Source organism: Orcinus orca, chromosome 13, assembly GCF_937001465.1.
Source record: "Orcinus orca chromosome 13, mOrcOrc1.1, whole genome shotgun sequence".
In the NCBI taxonomy this organism is placed as follows: domain Eukaryota; kingdom Metazoa; phylum Chordata; class Mammalia; order Artiodactyla; family Delphinidae; genus Orcinus; species Orcinus orca.
This window is the reverse complement of record NC_064571.1, coordinates 30,445,159-30,465,915: the sequence shown is the minus strand read 5'-3', so window position 1 is coordinate 30,465,915 and position 20,757 is coordinate 30,445,159. Positions and strand designations below refer to the sequence as shown.

Sequence of the window (20,757 nt, the reverse complement as noted above, 5' to 3'; positions counted from 1 at the left end):
TGACACAACACGGGCCAAGTGAAACAGGTATTGTTCAAAGTGTCTGTATATAAACTAGTACTGCCAACATGGATTTGTCACATCTGAGAAGAATATTCACAAAATCTTTTCCATCTTTCAGAAGTCACACAGCTTTAAAAAAGAGAATAAAACACATCTTCCTTCTTAGAAAAAAGGTCGAGTTTGACTAAATATGGTTTTGTTTGTTTGTTTTCAAACCCAGGCTTGAGTTATCTTCTTGGCTCTCAAGTTTAACATTTTTTTTTTTCTCCTGAACTTAATGTCTAACTGCAATAGTAGGTATGGAAAAATTATATTTGTATTAGAGCCTAAAATTAATCATTAAAGCTTGTTGATCCTGAGTGAACCCAATCTTAGCAGAATGAAAAATCACTATGAATCCCTGGTCATTAAGTCAACAAGGAAGGAAATGTATTATTCTGATGTTTACCATTTGCTGAATACCATGTGTTAACAAGGCCTGTTAACATAGAGAGCCTGAACTACGTGTCTGTCAGCTACAGAAGATCACAGGATTTGTGAATTCTGCAGAATTAGGAAGACCTAGAAAGATCAATGAAACACGGATGCCTCCTTATCTTGAGGAAGATCAAAGCAGGAGTTACTTCTTCTGTTTGTTCCAACCACCCCATTTTCCAGGGCTGGGCTAGTCACCAAAACCTACACAGTCACAGGACAGTATGAGGCTGATGGGGAGGAATCACATCATCCCAGACAGCATTCTGATTCCTACAACTCCAGTCTCTTTGAAGAGTTAAAGTTAAATGGGCACAGAAATATCTCATTCAGGCAACTGGGACTCTTCCCACGGTTCTGTATTCAGTCCTACAAAATGGACACCCTCTGGGAACTTCTATCCTGAGATTTTCAGAAGGAGGCTGGTTCACTCACTAGATTTCACCTTTAGAGTCTTTAAGTACTTTACAACTAAAATCCTACTTTGATTAGATTCTTATGCATTCTTTTTTAAAAATCTTTATTGGAGTATAATTGCTTCAGAATACTGTGTTAATTTCTGTTGTACAGCAAAGTGAATCAGCCATATGCATACATATATCCTCATATTCCCCCCGCCCCCGCCTTGAGCCTCCCTCCCACCCTCCTTATCCTACCCCTCTGGGTCCTCGAAAAGCACCGAGCTAACCTCCCTGTGCTATGCTGCTGCTTTGCACTAGCTATTTTACATTTGGTAGTGTATATATGTCCATGCCACATATATGTCACTTTGCCCCAGCTTCCCCTTCCCCCCCACCCCCAACTCCATGTTCTCAAGTCCATTCTCTATGTCTACGTCTTGGAATCTAAAAAAAAAATGGTACTTATGCATTCTTTAAACCTAAATGGCTTAGCATTCTTTCAATTATTTATTATTAAATTCTCAGACTACTAAGACAAAGAAGCAAGGAAACAAAGATGTTTTTCTTTTAGAAAGTTAAGTATGAACAGCATGGAAGCATCTCTTATCTCCCCTATTAGACTGTGCGCTCTTTAAGGGCAGGGTTTGTTTCTTTTATTCTGGTGTTACCAGCAATTAGACCAGGGACTGATGCAGAGTGGGTACTCTACGAATGCTTGTTGAATAAGTGAATGAGTGAATATAATAATAATATTAATAATAATAATAATATTAACAATAATAGTATTAGAAGGCCCTAATATATACAGACTGAGACAGTAATTACTCCACTGAAAATTTTAAGGTTCGCTTTTCTTGTCATTGTGTCTATTAATGTTTCTCAACTATCCGTACCAACATTTTATAAAAATTTTCAAACGTATAGAAAAGTTGAAACAATTTAACAATGAACAACTATATACCCATCCCCTAAATTTTACAATTTACATTTTATTATAGTTGCTTTATCATACACATATTCATCAATTATTCTATTTTTGGTGTGTTTCAAAGTATTTGTAGACAATTTCATCATGCATATCATTCATTGGAGTTCGATATTTGTTTACAATTCTACTTTTTTTTATGAGATAAAATTTACAAGTAATGAAATGCACAAATCTTAAGTGTACAATTTAGATGAGTTCTGACAAATACAAACACCTGTGTAACCCCAATCCCTATGAAGGTAGAATATTTCCATCACTCAGTCCCTACCTCTCAGAGGCAATCACTGTTTTGATTATTTTCCCACCTTATTAGTATTGCTTGATTCATGAATATTGTAAAGTAGATAGTCATCTGTTGTGAAATTTCACATAAACAACAGCATGCAATATTCTCTCTTTTACATAGGATTTCTTTCGGTCAGTATCATCTTTTGGAAATGCACCCATGTTGTTGTATGTATCAGCAGTTCCTTTTTACTGAAGAATGATATTCCATCACATGAATATACTACAGTTTATTCATTCTCCTATTGATGGACACTTGGGATGTTCCAGGTTTTTACAATTACGAATACAGTTGCTATGAGCATTCTTTTTAAAGTCTTTTTGTGGACATATGTTTTCGTCTTGGATAAATACCTGGGGGATTGGAATTGCTGGGTTATAAAGTAGGTACATGTTTACTTTCATAAGAAAGTGCCAAACCATTTTCCAAAGTGAATATCATTTTACATTCCCATCAACAATGTAGGAGCATTCTGGTTGCTATAATCAGCCCTTTTTTTTTTTTTGCGGTATGCGGGCCTCTCACTGTTGTGGCCTCTCCCATTGCGGACCACAGGCTCCGGACGCGCAGGCTCAGTGGCCATGGCTCACGGGCCCAGCCGCTCCGCAGCATGTGGGATCTTCCCGGACCGGGGCACGAACCTGTGTCCCCTGCATCGGCCGGCGGACTCCCAACCACTGCGCCACCAGGGAAGCCCATAATCAGCCCATTTTTTACTGAACAATTTAGCTCCAGCTAGTGTCACCCCAGTATGACATTCTGGACTCCTTTGTCTTAGAAGAGTAGCAGTGGTTGAGATCCCCCTTAAGTTTATAGCTAATAAAGTTTATAGATAATAATAAAGCAGTACCTTTAATTATACCTTAAAGAAATGCAGATATATGAAGGGAAATTTAACTGTGTGTGCATATCCAAGGGGAATGCTGGGGTCCATGGAGACTTTCAGGCTTTCATCGATATCATAGGGTGAGGTAAGCCTGATTGGGGCATTATGAAAGAATGGCAATCTACTTTTGAAAATTTGCTTTGGAGCAAGTCTGTAGGATGACAGAAATCATATCCAGTTTTGATTATGTGAAGCAACAATTGTGAGCAGAGGGTCACTAGCACAACCTCTGTGAAGTTGGAAGAGATTGTTTTAAAATATGTTGCCACAGAGATCAGGTTCAAAGATTCCCTTTCCCTGCCCCATGGCCAATAATCTAGACAGGATTTCAAACACCCGGAAAGTGTAATGGGAAAGAATCTCATATAAAATGTGGGCTCCAGCAGATTTCAGAAAGGGGAGTGGGGGAAGTAAAAAAAAAAAAAGAAAAAGAAAAACCCAGCCATCCAGATAATTTGATAAGAGAACAGAGAAGATCTTGGCAATTTCCTTGTAATAGCTGCAATTCTCGGTAACTTAATCCTTGGGGGGATGGTGAGGTGAAGATATTCCCACATGCAAGAGCATATTCCAACAAATTTCCTATTAGAGACACTGTCCACCAAAACAAAAGTTTACTTTCTAACTGGTGATAATCCATAGATTTTTTTTCCCTAAAACACTGACTTAAGAATATGTTACTAAATTTATCCAGTTTAGAGACTACTACAATTCTGCTTGACTCTGTGTCTGCTGCATGACATCTGTGATATCATGAACCTCCTCTGTCTGTTCTTCAGAGAGATGTGAAGATGAATAAAGAGTTTATGTTGACAAGGACTATAAACTAATACAGCTCCAAACACACTCCCCCAGGCACCCAGAATACAAAGAAAAAAGTAATCACTCCAAATGACCCCCAACTATTTAGAATTTCATACCATCAAGTCAGATGAACCAAAATTGCTACCACCTGTAAAGATTCAAAGAAATACAAAAATCACTAAGAAGAAGAAGAAAAAAAAAAACGTGGCAGATGTGCTTGGAGGGAGAGAGAACAAGCAGAGGAAGAACAAGCTTGGAGCACCCCCTCCAGGGAACATGTGATCATATCAGAGACTGAGAAGTTCTGCCAGATTCAAAAGTAATAAAACAACATGTTTTATCTATTCTTCTCATGATTTCAAGAAAAGTTTGTTAAAACATATGGATCTTTTAGGATGATAGAAGTGAAGGGTGGAAGGAGTTTGACTTTGTCTACTCACAAAATCATGACTTTTAGCTTGGGAAGGGACCTTGGCAATCATTTAGTATAATTTGCTACCCAATATAAAACAGCCCTTATAAATGTGAATCTGTTTTCTGCTTGCATGCCTCAAGTTATAGGAAATGTGGTCTGCTACAATTTTTGAGCTCTCTAGCTGTTGACAAGTTTTTCTCTGAGAGGAAATCTGCTTCCCTTTAACTTCCAATCATGGGTCCTAGTTAGCAAAACAGAAGTAAGTCTACTCACAGTTCTCTTCAAGTTAGGTCCTCATATATTTGAAACTGGATATCATAAATTTCCTGAGTCTTCTCTTTTCCAGGTTGAAATACCCACAGTTCTTTAAATAGGTTTTCCAGATTTCTTGATAACCTGATTAATTTTTTCTTCTAAATGTACTTTATCAGTGTCCTGCTTAAAATGTGGTATTCCAAATCAAATGCAATGCCTTAGGTATGGGCTTATTCTCACAGCTAACTGCCTCCAATGACAATTGACAAGAAAGGTTAGATTACTTGTTCCCATTTACTCAAGAAGGTAGTGGCAGAGACAGAAATAGGAAATGAATCTATTTATTCTTAGGTCAGAATTCTTTCCATATATCATATTGAAAATAACCTGTTGGACAGAAAAAATATGTTTCTTCAACATGGATAACAGAGTTTTTGTGATGACAAAAGGAATGAATGGAAAACAATGAGTCTTAGGATCAAGAACTTCCTTCTTCTAGGCCAGTTTAACTTCCTTACTTGGGTCTCCACTCCTGTCCACAAAGGAGAAGAAAATATAGTCTTACTTAACCTCTCTGGATAGAGGTCTTAAAGGATCTAGTAGCAGAGGATCAAAACATCTGAGTGAGCATCCCCTGCTCTTTGTTTCAGAGGTCCAGTTCAGCCCAGATGGGCTTCCTGCACCTCCCAACTGAAATCCCAACACTTACTCCCCGACATTAAAGACAGATCATAAAGAAATTCAAGACAATTAAATATTGGCCCAGGTGGTAATAGGTGAAGTCCTGGGATATAAATTATACTCACCTTTTAATCAGAATTTTGAATATAAAATATATATAGCAAAGGTGCAGAATGAAATGACGTATATTACCTCTGGGGTAGTAGTTAAAATTAAGTTTGAGAGCATTGGGCAAAATAGCATTCTGTTGCATACTGGTTGGGTTTTGGCTTACGTGCTTTCTTTTTATCTTTCCTACCTCCCATAAGTTCTGAATTCATCCCTCAAAATACATATGGAATTAATTCAATATATACTTACTGCAAATCAACAAGACAAAAGGCACTGAGAATTGAAACTCACAAAAAAGAGAATGAGGCCTGCCTTAAAGGAACTTAGCAACTAATGTTAAAAAGACAAACATGCAGACAATAAACAAGCTATGCTGATATGAGAAAAAAATGGATGCATAAAATATAAACACACCTATACTGAAGCTTTTCCTCTGAAAGCAAGATCCAAAGTTGGGGGATAATTTAAAATTGGGATTAATTTATATTTGACATCAGATTGAAAATTACATGAAAGCCTCTGAACACAAAAGATCCAGAAACTCTTCTTCTTCTATCAGTGGAATAAACTTGCCTTATGAAATTAACTGGTCCCTAGGATGAGCAGGTTTGTAGAACAGGCTGCTAGAGCCGGTTAACAGGAGGACAGCAGCCAGTGTCAGACTTGGCCTGCATATCCCAGTATGGTCAGTTCTGCAGTACTTTGACTCTGATATACCTGAACTTCCTATGACTGAAGATGGGCTGCTGTGAAGAGACGATGCTCCATGGTCAAAAGTGACACTCAATCCTTGTTTGTTTGGGAGTGGGCCACTGCTATGTTTGAAGTAGAATATGAAAAGAACAATAGAGATAGGGCCAGGGCAAGCCATGTTGTGCTTCCCCTCCTGTCACCAGGTAGACTAGTAAGCAAAAAGCTATTATGCTGGACACAAGCCATTCTTATCCCCAAAGTGATGGATTTTACAAGCTGAATAACAAATAGAAACCAAATCTAGGAATGTTCAATTCACTTTGAGAAATCCGAAAGAGAAACATCAATCGTCAATGGTTTCCCAAAGGGGTTGGAAGGAGAGCAGAATAAAGCAATTCTATAAAATGCAAACCAAAAGCCCTCATTGTTTACTGCATGGTAAATCATAATGGCAGGAGTGGTCTTATCATGTTACGCTGGAAAATGAGCTAAAAGAAGATAAAGTCATAGCCACAACCACTAAATAAAGTAAATAAATACTTTATAAATGCAGCAGAATGCCCAGACAATGCACAATCTTGCCTTTCTCAGCCACTCCTGCAAAGGGGAATTCTCTCTTTCAGGTTCTGCTGCAGGCACCACAATAAAGCATTCTGATGGACAGCTGGAATATTATGAAGATCCTGAAAGCAGTTTGCTTAGAACACCACAGAGCTGGCTGATGTTTGAATCTGGGGCATAAAACATTTTATTTCCTTTTCCTGAATTAAGGAATGGGCCTATCCCCATGTGTATAAAAAAGGGATAATGGACCAATAAAGATGACATATATAATCCACTGAACCACGTTGATCTCTCCTGCCTATAGAGCTGAAGACTGACATTACATGTTGAATGGGAACAATGCTATAGACAGCCATAGGAGCCAGAGTCTCTCGTTTCTACACTCTGCATTGACACTATCCCCACCTTTCTTCTCTTACTGTAAACACACACTGATGGTTTCATTTGGGTTCATCGCAACATATAAAAATCTCATGTGCGTCAAGACAAGACAACTCAATAAGCCATTCATTTTACTTCTAGGTATTCTTTTAGGTATAAACTCTCAAGAAACACACATATGTATGCACAAGGAAACAAACAAGAATGTTCCATGAAATACTATTTGGAAAAAAAATAATAAAATGGAAACAATTGAAATGTTCATCAATAGCAGAATGGAAAATAAAATATGGCATAGCAATTAAGGGAATACTACGTAACAGATAAAAGGAACAAATTAGATCTCATTATTAGCATGAAGTAATTCTGAAAATACTACTGAATGAAAAAAAATGTTGCAGAATGATACACAGCATGATCTACATACATTAGCTTAGAAAACACACAAAGCAACATTACATATAATACCCAGGCACTCATAAATGGCTTAAAAATATTAAAAAAAACCTGAAAGGATAAATGCCAAATTCATGGCAGGAATGGGCTTGCCTCGGTATCAGGTAGGATGGTACCTATGCTACAATGTTTTGCTTTCTTTTATTTATTTTCATGCAACTATTTTTCCTTTCTTTTTCTATTTCTTACCAATTGTATAAATTTTTAAATAAAAATAAAGATGACACAAACAAACAAAAATGATAATTTTCAAGTCTGGATAGTAGGGATATAGTATTTGTTATATTTAAATTTATTTAAAAAATGAGGTCTCAAAGGGGCCAATCACTTGACTGTATTTACTTTGAGGTATGGAAAAATGCATCTGTGGGATGTCAGGAATTCTAAACATAAGTAAAAACTTAACACCGTTTAATGTTTCCTCTGAAACTTAAAGGTGGAGAGTTCATGGCTATCTGAATGAACATTTGCTACTTCAGACATGGGCCAGCCATTCAGCTATACTAGTTCTAGGCAAGGTCATTGGCAAGAGGAGGCAGAATAGCATAACAATTAAGTAGCTTTGCCATCAGACAGATCTGGGCTCAACTCCCGGTTCGGCCACAAAGTGTGACTTTAGCTATGCTGCTTAACCTTTTTGAGCTTCAGTTTCCTCATCTATAAAATGGAAATAATAATTCTTATCTCACATAGTTTTTGGAAAATTTTCTGAGCTAATGTATGAATACACTGCTAAGTTTTTGCCTAGCACATAGGAAATATTCAAAGAATGGTCAGTGAAAATGAAAGGGATGAGGGACCATTTATTGTAATATATGGGCTTTTTAAAGTTAACCATTCTTTTATTAATTTTACATACATGATGAATATGAGAGGTTTCCATCATAATAGTGGGAGATATGAAGGGGTGAATAAGTAAGTATAGGATGTGAGGTGGTGACCAGAGACAGGAAGTCTTCTAGATGTGCCCCAACCCCCAACCCCCAACCCCCACCCATCATCACTGAGAGTCACTATTCTAGTTTAGCAGAATCCAGGCCTGGGAATTTTAGGCTTCTAGAACAACAGAGGTGTAGCTGGTAGCTAGGTACTCTGGATCACTGCTCCCCTCTGGGAACCTGGATTCCAGAGATCACAGAAATGTGATACTTTCTGTTGGCAGCAGCTGAGTCCCCTGGGTGGACAAAATTCTGGGGCACTGGAAGGTGATGGCGGCTGGTACTCTTTCTAAGCAGCCTAGTGGTCTCAGGGGATCCCACCCTGAATTACAGGGGAGGAATCCCAAATGAAGGCCAACAGATTGTCCTAAGATATCTGTCCGCTCCAAGTCTCGCTTTCCTCCTGAAAAGGGACAATACTCTATACCTCTTTCCTCCAAATATCAATAAAGGTTCAGAATAAAAACCTCAAAAAATTTGAGCTCTTCAAACATATTAAATCACAAAATTTGAAGAAGCCTCCAAAGGAGTCCATCTGTCTACCTATCCTTCCTTTTCCACCTTCCCGCCTGTGCTATCCAGAACACATCACAAGCCACTGTCAAAAACATAATAAAACTGCTTTTCTTAGCTGTTTACATTTTTCAACAACATTTTCTGTCAATGAATCCAACTTTGCCCCAAAATTATCAGTAGCAGGTACCTATTTTCCTCTATTTATTAATCTTCAAAAGTCACAGTGATCAGAAAATGAATAAAAGTTACTTTCTTGGTATTAAGCCTCACCTAAATGGCTCCTTCCCTAGACAAATAGGTGGCAGGGCATTTCTAGGCTAATCTAAGTATTTCTTGCTGAAATTTAAACCTCTGCTCTCTTAATTGTCTTTGTGTGTACAAAATACTTTGGAAGGAAGAAATCAGCAACCCAGCAATGTTTTTTAGTAATTCTCAAGTACAAAATTGCTTGAGCAATACTCTCCAGATTTTCATCTTCGTCCAGAGACAGTGCCTATCATTTTAGCAGCCAGGTGCTTTGACATGTTTCCTATTACGTTTAGAAAATGAGGTAACAGATGGTGGGAGGGATTAAGTGACATGATTGAGGCCAAGAGTAAGGGTTTTAGAACTCTCTTCCTTTCATTCGTTGGGGTATGTTCTTTCTGCACACTGGCGTGCATACTCTCAAGAGTCTAAATTAAGTAGGCAAAGATCGTGGTGAATGCTGACTGTTTGTGAGTAAGAGTTAAAATCCCAGCCTTCTGAATATCTTGCCTGTCACTGAATCTTTGAGTGAGTCTGCCTACATTAATCAGTATCTCCTGAGGAGGGAACCTTGAGAGTCAAGAGTTGGTTTGTCAAATGAGGTTTTTCACAACAGAGAAGCATAGTCTATCAAAGGAGGGGGTGAAGGAAGGAGGGGGTGAGAGAAGGTGAGAGAGGTAGAGAGACAGATTGAGGGAGGAAGGGAGGGAGGGAGAGAAAAAGGAAGGGAGAGGGGCAGGGGGAGGGAAGGAGAGAATGCCATTTTATCCTTCCATTTTTTGGGGAAAAAACCCACTTATGTTGTTGGTGCTATTACAATGTAAAGTGGTCTGTGTACCTATGAGGAAAAGCTTCATTTTCGTCTTGATAAATACTTCTGGGTTTGCACATATACTGCAACAGATTATAGTTCAAGATCAAAACTGCACCTGCGGTTCACAATGACCTATTTTTTGCCCCAGTCCCCCAAAGTTGCTCTGTAGCAAAGCCAAGTCAAAACAATGCTCAACAAAAGACTGCAAGTTCCTGGCAATTTCCCTTCTACTCCACATGCTGCCAAGGTCACCTAGAGGTGAAGCTGAACTCTCCATTTGCCTTTTGTGCTTTTTCCTCCCGATTTCCCCTCCCTCTACTTACGTACATACTGATATGGTTTATAGCCTGTACCTCAATAGCATTATCACCCTGATTTCTAACAGACCTGGGGTCAGGGGAAGCAGGGAAGGAGACTGGATGTGAGGATGGGTGTGGCAAGGTCCTGCTGCCTTATCAGGGAGGTAAGAACGGGAATCCACCTGGTATGCTTCTGGCTATGAAGTATGGTGAGGTGAGCCAAGGTGCCAGGGGGTCACTAGGAGTTCACTTTGGATAAGTGCCCAATGTTTGCAGGACTTAGCGTATCAACTTTTCTAATTTGCAAAGATATATTTCCTGTTGGGTTTCTTCTTCCCTGTCATCTAGGCAAAACAATCCAGTGTGCAGCTTGTTTGGTGTGTACAGGAAACATCCCCCCCTTAATTAAGTCCAATTACAGTAATTCATTCAGAAAATCTGTGGGATCACTGGCACAAGTTAAACTGCCCAGGGTGGAAGTGTTGGGTGTTTAGCCAAGGTATCTGTCAAGGATACCTGGGTGCTTTCCTCAGCACTGCACTGACCTGTACCTGAACCTTCCCATCATCATTTCACAAACTACATGACCTTGGCATGCCTTGTTCTACTCTTCTGTAAAATGGCAGTTCTCACTATTTATTCCTAAGCTGCTTCTCTTACCTGCTTACAGAGCCCTGGCGGGTAGAACCAAGTCTCAGTGACAGAATAAGAAACACAAGATCAAATCTCAAGTTTGTGCTTTCAGTTCTGGGGGCTGAGGGTTGGCTGATGGAGAAGCCCTGTGGTTGGCCCTGAATAGGATGTTAGTGGCATTCTTCTCTTATGCTAATTTTGGATAGAATTGGCCATTGCTTGGGTCTTACTGGAGAATAATTACAAAGCAGGTGGGAATATGGACTAATTCCCTCCTGTTAAGGTCTTGGCTGAAAATATTTCAAAACACTAAGGAACAGTGTTCACTTTCTGAAGCTCACATTGCATTAAACAGAAGGTAAAAGGTGAGACTAAAGACTCTACCCTTCTTGTTACAGTCAAATTGTGCTTACACCTATCTGACCTACTTTGCAATCTAAGTGTGATCAACAACAATGGTAATAATCACTTCCACTCAAACTACAAGGCTTTCTTCAAAGTATTCATGGTCAAGACACATTTCAAGGGACTGGATTCTCTGCTGAAATACAATAGAGCGGTGTGTCCCCAGGCCCCTTAGCAAGTAGTTCATATATTGACATAAAAGAAGGACATTTATAGATATAAAATAACTTTAATTTAAAGCATCTCTCTCATTGGAGATTACTTGGCTTTTAAAAAATTTTCATTTAAAAAAGTTCATTTGTTCATTCATTCATTCATTTGACAAACATTTACTGAACAGCTGCTATGTGCCAGGAACCAAGGTAAGGATATAAAAACGAGGAAGGCAACAGTTTCTATCTTAATTAAACAGTGCACAGCTAGTAGAGGAGACATATAGGAAAATAAATACAGTATAGTAAGATACGCTGTATCAGAGCATTGTGTAAGGTGTTAAGGAGGTGCAAAGAGCAGGCCAGTCCCTGCCTGGGAGAGTCAGGGAAGGTTTCCAAGGGGAGGAGACATCTGAGTCTTAAAAGTTGAGTAAATGTTTGCCAGGGGTATAAGTGCCTAGCTAAAAGGAAGACACTTTGCTATGTCATGCTGGGTGAACGGCAACAAATTTTGTGCGGGTATACCAAGGGAGTGGTAGAAGACACAGCTGGAAAGGCAGGTAGGAGCTGGCCTAAAAAGATAGTTATATGCAAGGGCTTTCTCTGGGCTTTCTCTTTCTTCCCTGCAGATGATGGGCAGATCCAGAAGAATGATCAATCAAATTTGTATTTTAGAAAGGTCACTTTGGCAATAATTGGAAGGGAGGGGCTAACATGCAAAAGCAGAGGAGTCATTGAGACAAATATGTAAAATAACTACGATAAAGTTTATAAGTGCTGATATTAGTGTGGATACTTGCATAAGTTATGTCATGTATCTGCCACCATTATGAGTGCTATAGAAAATCAATATAAGAGTTCAGAGGTTGGAATGGGATGCTAAGGAAAGGCTTCACAGAGAAGGCAGGCAGACAGATACAGTCGAAGCTAGGATAGGGTGAGCATCCCAGATTGCAGAAATAGCACAAATAAAGTGTGATGCTTCTAAATACAGGATAGAAACATGATGTACCTGTGAACTGGAGGACACCTATCAGACTGTTGGGGAAAACAAGAGGAATAAAATTATCTGAGGCCTTATACATTTAGGCAGGTATTTCAAGTTACACCAAAGTCCATCAAAATCTATATGGCACCCCAAAGTGGGACTAGGCAGTCAATCACTGTGGACAGTGGGGCAGTCAACCTCTGTTGACACTGAGCTGACATGATCATACCTAAAACTACGGTAGAGGGTTTAGTCTATTTCTAAGTTTGTGCACTGGATTGAGATTAAACACGCTGGGCAAACACAAAGCATTTTCTTTCAAAAAGATAGATCCCTCTGGTCTGTTAGCAATGTTGAACCTTAATCACCAACCAAGTGAAATGCATTAAGTTGAGATGAGCCTGGATTACTGGTTTTGTACCTTGTGAAGTTTCTTCTTCATTTAAGTATACTATAAGAAATACAAGTGTATATAACATAGGCTCCTACTAAAAAAAAAAGTTGGGAAGGCCAAGAGTGTTTTTATATGTGTCCTAACTGAAACTTGTTTTGAAATAGGAAAACCTCCATGTTACCTATACTTTATTGCTTAAACTAGGCAGAGGTGTGAACAATTAGATCATTCCATGAATGAGTAATCCCACCCAGTAATAAAACCCCATTTTGGATTATTATTCTTCGTTTAATAAACCAACAAGAGCATTCATTCTAGCCCGTCTGTCAAAAGCACAAAATGAACCAAACACTTTGTTTAGTCTAACAATAGGTACTCTCAGCCAAAACAAGGAGGATCCCCCAATGTTTGCTTTTGTAAAATGTGACTTTACCATGCACTGATATTGTATAATGAGAGGGAAGAGATGTGAAGACAGAAGTAACAGAATAATGCAGTTCGTTTTTACTCAGTGTGACAAGGGATGACATGGATTTCTTGCCAGTTTAAAGGCACGACAAGGTACACCTTATAACCAACTCTGTCAATAAATTAATTGTTTATGGTATTCCCTTAACCTAGGACATACCTGACAACTGCAGTACCATTATTCAATTCTGTTGATTATATAAGGCAGTAAGCTGCACATTTCCTTTAAAATAATATTTCATGGACAAGAGAGAGTTAAAGTTTATCTCTGACTCATTCATTCAACACCATAAATGAACTCACCATCCCTCCTTGTCATTAACAATGCTAAGTTACTGCTGTATAATTTTACCTACCTCATTTTGAATAGTTCCATAAAGTTGTCCAAACCATGTGTCAACAGACCACTTGGACTTCGAGCAACACTTCATAGCTCTCAGCTGGTAATTACAATGTTTTCCTAAACATGTAGATAATATATGATTTCCAAATTGCAATAATCTTCCTAGGCCACTATCTGGCTTAGTAATCTTTCATCACTTCAGGAATCAGTTCACCAAGTGGGCAAGTCATTTTCCTCAGCAGTTGTAACAAATTTTATGTTTCACATAGACATGGATGGTCAAAACTCATTTTTATTTTCTGATTAGTGCTGCTCAATTAATCCTCCACTCTCTTACAACAGGCACTAAAAGAGACATAACCTTCTTTCTAAATGTACAATTGGCCCTGGACATATCCTGATTTCACCTGTTCAGGTCTCTGGGTATTCAATAAAGCAAGTTCAGCCGCTGTGCCAAGAGGCCACACAGAGTTCAAGGTAACACCTCACAGCCATCAGCAGGTTAATTATAATTTCATTTTCAAACACACCGACTGCATGCTTGTTTCAACTCCAAATGACCTTACCTGCTTAATTTTTTTGGGGGGGTGGGGGGTTGTCTACATGGGAGTAAATTTCTGTCAGCAAAGCTGAAAGGCCACTTTGAGTTCATGGTAACAATTCATATTTTTAACAGGTTGCTCAAACCTAAATCCTCACCTTCAAACATTCCAGAGGGAGCACTTAGTAGCTATGAAGGTAGAAGGGAATGGGGGATAAGGAAGGGAGAGGGTAGAAAAGGGAAGCAGAGCTATGGCTCCTGCCTTCTGGAGTTTTGAGACGTTTGCTACCAATGGCCATCTTAGCTGATTCTGGCTCGTTGGGGAAGGCCCTGCACTTTTGGGGTGGAGCCTTACAGGAGTTTCTAGATCTTTCCTTAATGATTACATCACTGCCAGAAACAAAACTGGGTCAAAAGCAGCCTTGTATTTTCATTCTTAAGTGATCACAACGGTGGAAGCTTGATTCTGCATTGGAGGCAACTGGGACAGATGCTGATTTCCTTTTGCTTCCTCAGTGAGTAGGAACAGAAAAGGAAGTTTTGAGAGGGATGAATGTTTTCTACAGACAAGCGCTCTTTTTCTTACAAATCAGGTTGAAGGATCCCAGGTAACATCAATGAGAGGAGTCATTTCAGATGTGATTTTTCTTATCTCTGCTGCCTATATTGTACCCCATGTCAGAATGACAAGTTTTGTGGGAATGTTTTATAAGACCAACTGACCCCTTTTCCCACTTAAAAATCAAACCAAACCAAACCAAAAACAAGTGGCCCCAAAGCTTTTGCTCAGGAATGATTTATGCATAACTCATCAGTCATCTGCATGGAAATCTTGTTTTCCATTTCACAGAACTTAGCCATGTTTTGCTTGTTTTAATTCTTTTATCTTTTCAAACTATCTAAATGACTGAACTGCTTAGTGTTTATTGTTCATACTATGAACTGTCTTGGAGAGACAAAAAATAAGTAGAGACCCCACTAGCATATGTCATTCTTGGCCATTTATTCCCCTTGAAACAATTATTAGTTGCACGGTACGCTGCCTCAGATTGTTTAAGAGAAGTCTCCCCTGGCATTTAGATCCCACTTGGCTGGGCTGCATCTGCCTTCTTACAGCTTGATGTATCTTGTCAATCCCTTTTGACAAAATGAAAGGACAATTTCTATAATGTTCACTCATTCCCTCTTCAGAGGATCCTTTCTTGGCAAATAAGTGGGTGGTGAAACAACCCTTTTCACTCTCAAAACTTAACCGCAGATTATCTCAATACTGCTTTTCAAATGAGGGAAGTAATTTCTGGTTGCTGCAGGACCACAAAGAATTTAGATGAGTGCCCCACCAGAGAGCCTGAATGTTTTGTTATTGTTGCATAGCAATATGATTTAAACTTTTTAGTTGCAGAGCCTGTTTACTTCTCCCAAATGAATCTTACGAAGAAGCCCAAAATACAAAACATATAATATCAAAGCTGCTTAGGCAAATTTAGGATAAACCACCCAGGAACCTATCAGCTCAGCCTGTCTACCTCCCCCATTTCCCCAACTTCTACCATCACAGCACAGAATCACACCCAAGGGAGCTCAACAGAACCGTTAGCTGCCACGCAATACAGCTTAAAAGCTACTAAGACTTGGTGTTGGTAGGAATTAGAAAGTAGGTATTTGTAAGTGGCAAATCATTTCCTCAAACTTAATTAACTCAGAACTATGTGAATGAGCATGTCAGAACTTTTTTTTTCCATTAAATGACTATGTCTTGAAGACCAGAGCTTCGGCTTGTTTATATTATACCCCCCACAATACCTAGCTCATCCTAAATGTTTAATAAATGTTGCACTACAATGCCTCAGACTGGAAAAAATTATTTTCAGTGCAGAACATGTTTTAAGGGGGCAGAAATGATATCTGCCCCCTCTCTCACTCTGTATTCACCCAGAAATCCTAGTCATCATATCAGACTCTCTTCATCACTGAAACACTCCATCTCACCTTCAAACAAGGTGACAACCGCCACACATCTCAGCTTTCCTTACTGAGAAATGTAGAATGACAACTGAAAGTTGAGGCCTTCAATAAAGCTTATTTGGTCTCAACTTTCCCATTTATAAATGGCAATAATCAAACTAATCATTTCCCTTGGCTGGCATTCAAAAGGAGGTAATGAGTGTTGCACTGAAGCAAGGAAGTCATTTGAAGTCTGCCTTTTATTTTAGGAAACTTGTTCCTTCTCAGTCAACAATCAACCAAGTATTTACTGATATCCTTTGTGTTTCTAAAAAGAGCACTGAACTTGACGTTAGAACACTGGAGCCCGAATTTAAGATTGTTACTTCATAGCAGTAAGATACTGCTTGAGAGCACCTTGAGTATTTGTTTTCTCACCTCTCTAAGTAGAATAACATTTGCTACCTCACAAGATTATTTTCAAGATATAAAAGATAATATTTATGACAATATCAAGCACTCTTCCTGGTATATAACTGATTCAGGATCCTGTGCGGGATCCTAAGTACGTCAAGAGTAAAAAGAGAGATTCGAAGGAAATGTATTGTGACTTTGTAAATCAACTGCCATAAGGTGAACATCCAGGCAATTTGTATTTTAATACCCAAGGGGCTCAGGGGTACAAGTTTAGCTTTAGGGGATTAAAGTTGTGCGATGGGGGTGGGAGGGACCCAGAGCTCTGGGTTTGTTCCAAAGTAAGCCTCAGGATATATCAAATTGAACTGGATTCAGTTCAATTACTAAGATTAAAGGCAGAAGCAGAGCCACATTTACTTTGTAGGGAAATCATACTAATAGTTGCTCCACGATATGAAAAGTACTTTCATTTCAATCCCCACAGCTTTCTCATCCTGACCAGGGATCGAACCTGTGCCCCCTGCAGTGGAAGCACAGAGTCTTAACCACTGGACTGACAGGGAAATCCCTCTCTTTCCTTCTTTTATACCTGAATCAGGACTGACCTGGAAGTAGAACAGAGTCTAGATATTCTCAGAAGTGAAGAAGTCATAGGCCTATTACCAGTGTTAAGATCTGTTCCTTTAGTTAATTATTCCTCTGCCAAACTTTCTGGAGTCACAAAGTCACATTTTTAGATTCCGCTCAGGGATAATCTGACCCAGTCCTTTAGATCAGAGTCAAGACGGCTATGGTAAGGGACCTGGTGGCTTAGAAAATCTGACCTTGATCCACACAAAAATTATATTAGGGTTCAAATGCTAAAGAATTGCTTTTTGTATATGATAAAATATAATTCTGAGCTGGAAGCCTTTTTTTCTTTTTTTTTTTTGCGATACGCGGGCCTCTCACTTTTGTGGCCTCTCCTGTTGCAGACCACAGGCTCCGGACGCGCAGGCTAAGCGGCCATGGCTCACGGGCCCAGCCGCTCCGCGGCATGTGGGATCTTCCCGGACCGGGGCACGAACCCGTGTCCCCTGCATCGTCAGGCGGACTCTCAACCACTGCGCCATCAGGGAAGCCCTGGAAGCCATTTTTTATTCCTCTTAAAGTTCTGATGACAAAGGAACTTTAGCTAAGCTAAACTTACCCTTTCCCTCTGAATCAACATTAGTGAACTAGCGAAATAGATAATTTTCCTAAAGGTACTAAGTCATCGAGAAACAGATGACTGGGGAACAACATCATTATCAACAACAATGACGACAACAACAACAAAATCCTGCTTTACTGAACCAAGCAATGCTTCCTAAACGTACATTTTTCATTTGTCTCATAGCAAGCATGTATCAAGTACTTAATCTGCATAGGGTCCTAGTCATTACAACCTCTGGTCATCATTAATTTCATCTTGTCATTCTAGTTCAATTTTGCTATTTTCTCCTTTATGTACTTTAAAAAAATGGCATGAGAACACAGCAATTTTTTATGAGATAGAATCAAAGAACATATCCTGACATTCCTTTTTGTACTTTTATTTCCCTATTACATCCCATAATCTTTTTTGGGGAGACTTCATTGCCTATGACTGGTTCACAAATTAATTCAAATATGTTTCAACCATGGAAACTCACTATTTTTTCTTTCTATTCACATGTCTTGTGCTCATAACCCTTTTTCTAATAAAGTACCTCAAGATAAAACAGATGTTAGAATTAAGCAAAAAGAAATTACCATTTCCCATACACCATTAAAGTCCATGACGTTTACATGAAAGAATCATGGGAAGTTAAAATTAAATATACCTCAGAAATCATTTAGTCAGAGACATGGCTGGGAACCCCTGAGGCTTCAAAGTGTTCAAGGTGGTAATGGCATCACTAAGAATTTCTATTTTAAATCAATAAACAGGTTTTTGAGTATAATGAAGTAACTTGAAGCAGACCAACACTTCTGCCAAAAACAATTAGAAAAGCCAGAAGCTAAATTAAAAAAAAAAAAAGCATCAGCTAACTACTGAGGCATCCAGACGACAAGATTTGGAAGAAAAAGAAGTTTTTTGAGATGAATCCAAAATTCTGTATACCAGGTTCTTGGTGTTGGAAGAAAGGCAGAGAAGCCAGGAGAACTTCCGGCAAACTCACAGGGCTGGAAAGATGAAAACTGAAGTCTGGTGCTACCAAGGGAGAAAGAATTTAAGTAATCAAGATGGCAGAGGGAAGCGAGGGACAGAAAAGTGAACCTACTGGCATGTGCTGATGCTAAGCTGTAGAAGGCAGGGGGCTGAGAAGCCAAACAGATAATGGCTGAGAAGTAGAAAAGAGTTTTCTACAGACTCTTGGTGCTGAGGAAATAAAAATTAGAGTTTAGGTCCCGCCTAGGAGAGGCCTGACTAAAATGTCCTAGGCTCTCAGTTAGGACACAAAGAGCAATACCTATAATGGTAGATATGAACAAAGTGTAGGCTGAACCTCATAAAAACTGCATCCCAGATACAAGTCTGCAAAGTTTGTGAATGGATCATGGTGATGTCCCCCACACTCTAGATACCTGCCAAAAGACAAGATGAATCTCTGGAGTAGAATATCATCATCCAGAACCACTAACATTTTTTCACTCACAATGGCTGGGATTCAATAAAAATTTAGATATGCCAAAAACAGCAGTAAGAGAAAACTAGACAATAGAAACAGTCCTACAGGTGAACAAAATCAGAAATGGGCTTTAAAATAACTGTGACTAACATGTACAATAAAATAGAGGAGAAAATGCAGAATTTCACCATACAATTGAAATATTTAAAAAAGAAGAAATTCTAGCATTGAAAAATAACTAAAATTAAGAATATAGTAGTGGATTGAAGAACAGATTGTACATAGACGAAGAGAAGATTAATAAATTGGAATAGTAGTGAGTACAAAATATCTAGATTGAAGCAAATTCATAGATTGAAGCTAAAAGATAGAACATATGGGACACAGTGAAAAGAGCCAAAATATGAGTCTCTGGAGTCCTAAAAAGCAGGAGCTAGAGAATGGGAGAAGGAAAATTTGAAGAGATAACAGCTGCAAAATTTATAAACTTATAAAAGGCACCTAGTTACAGATTCAAGAGGCACTTTAAACTCCATAGAGGAAAAACACAAAGGAAACCCCACCATGCACATTAGAGTAAAATTGCCAAAACCAAAGACAAATCTTCAAAGGAGTAGCTACAAGACTTACACTTGACTCCATCAAGAAACATGATGGAAATCAGCAAACAATGGAACTGCACATCGACATGTTAAAAGAAAATAACTGGCAACTTAAAATTCATTACCCAGTAAAAATATTCTTGAGTAATGAAGGCAAACCACCCCCCCACAAAAAAAAACATTTCAAGACAAACGAAAGCTGAGATAATTTATTATCAGCAGACCTACACTAAAAGATATATTAAAAAGAATGTGCAAAGAAACAAAAGGTTAAATATGTAGATACATATAAACAAATGTTATCAGTCATAATACTAATGTTCCTTTGGATTTAAAATATTTGTGAAGTTAAAATGATAGTAAAAATAAAAAAGAAGGAATGGAGTAAATTAAAGTTGTTTTAAGTTCTAGCATTTTTGTGGGGTTTAAGTTATATCAGACTCTTAATAAGTCAAAGGTATCTGTTGTAGTGTTTAGAGGAACCACTTAGAGACTATAACAAACAAGCTAATAGAGAAAAAAAGTAGAATAATAAAATATAATTAAGTTTTAAAAGGCAAGAAAGAAGGAAAACATGAAAAAAAAAAAAACCCAAGAGAGGGCAAAAAGAGAAAACAAGAAGTAAAATGCTATGTATAAATCCCAATATCTCACTAATTAATTGAAATGCAAATTAACAAAATACTCCAATTAAATAGCAAAATTTGTTAGAACATTCTACATGCCACTTATTAAAGCACACCTTAAACATAATCTTGAAAAGTTGAAAGTAAACTGATGAAAAAACATGTACCATGCAAACACTAGCCAAAAAGAAAGCTGATGTGCCTATGTTAATATCAGACAAAGTAGACTTTAAGGTAAAGAGCATTATTAGAGATACAGGGGGACATATTACAATGTTAAAAGTCAATCTAACAAGAAGATGCAACAATCTTAAATTTATATGTCCCCAGTAATATATGCTTCAATATACTTGAAGGAAAAATGGAAAGGACTAAAAGAAATAAATCCACAATAATAATT

At 38.4% G+C, this 20,757-nt stretch overlaps 1 protein-coding gene across 10 annotated transcripts in view; it reads right to left on the bottom strand.

Annotated features, from left to right (window-relative positions):
- EXOC6B (exocyst complex component 6B) overlaps positions 1-20,757 on the bottom strand; it is a 721,405-nt gene that overhangs the window by 96,509 nt on the left and 604,139 nt on the right. The window contains exon 22 of one of the 10 annotated variants that reach the window (XR_007470912.1): positions 13,608-13,711. The exons of the other annotated variants lie outside the window; for them this stretch is intronic. The gene's annotated coding sequence lies outside the window, so the exon portion shown is untranslated. The remainder of the gene's footprint in view (positions 1-13,607; positions 13,712-20,757) is intronic. 10 annotated transcript variants of the gene reach the window in all.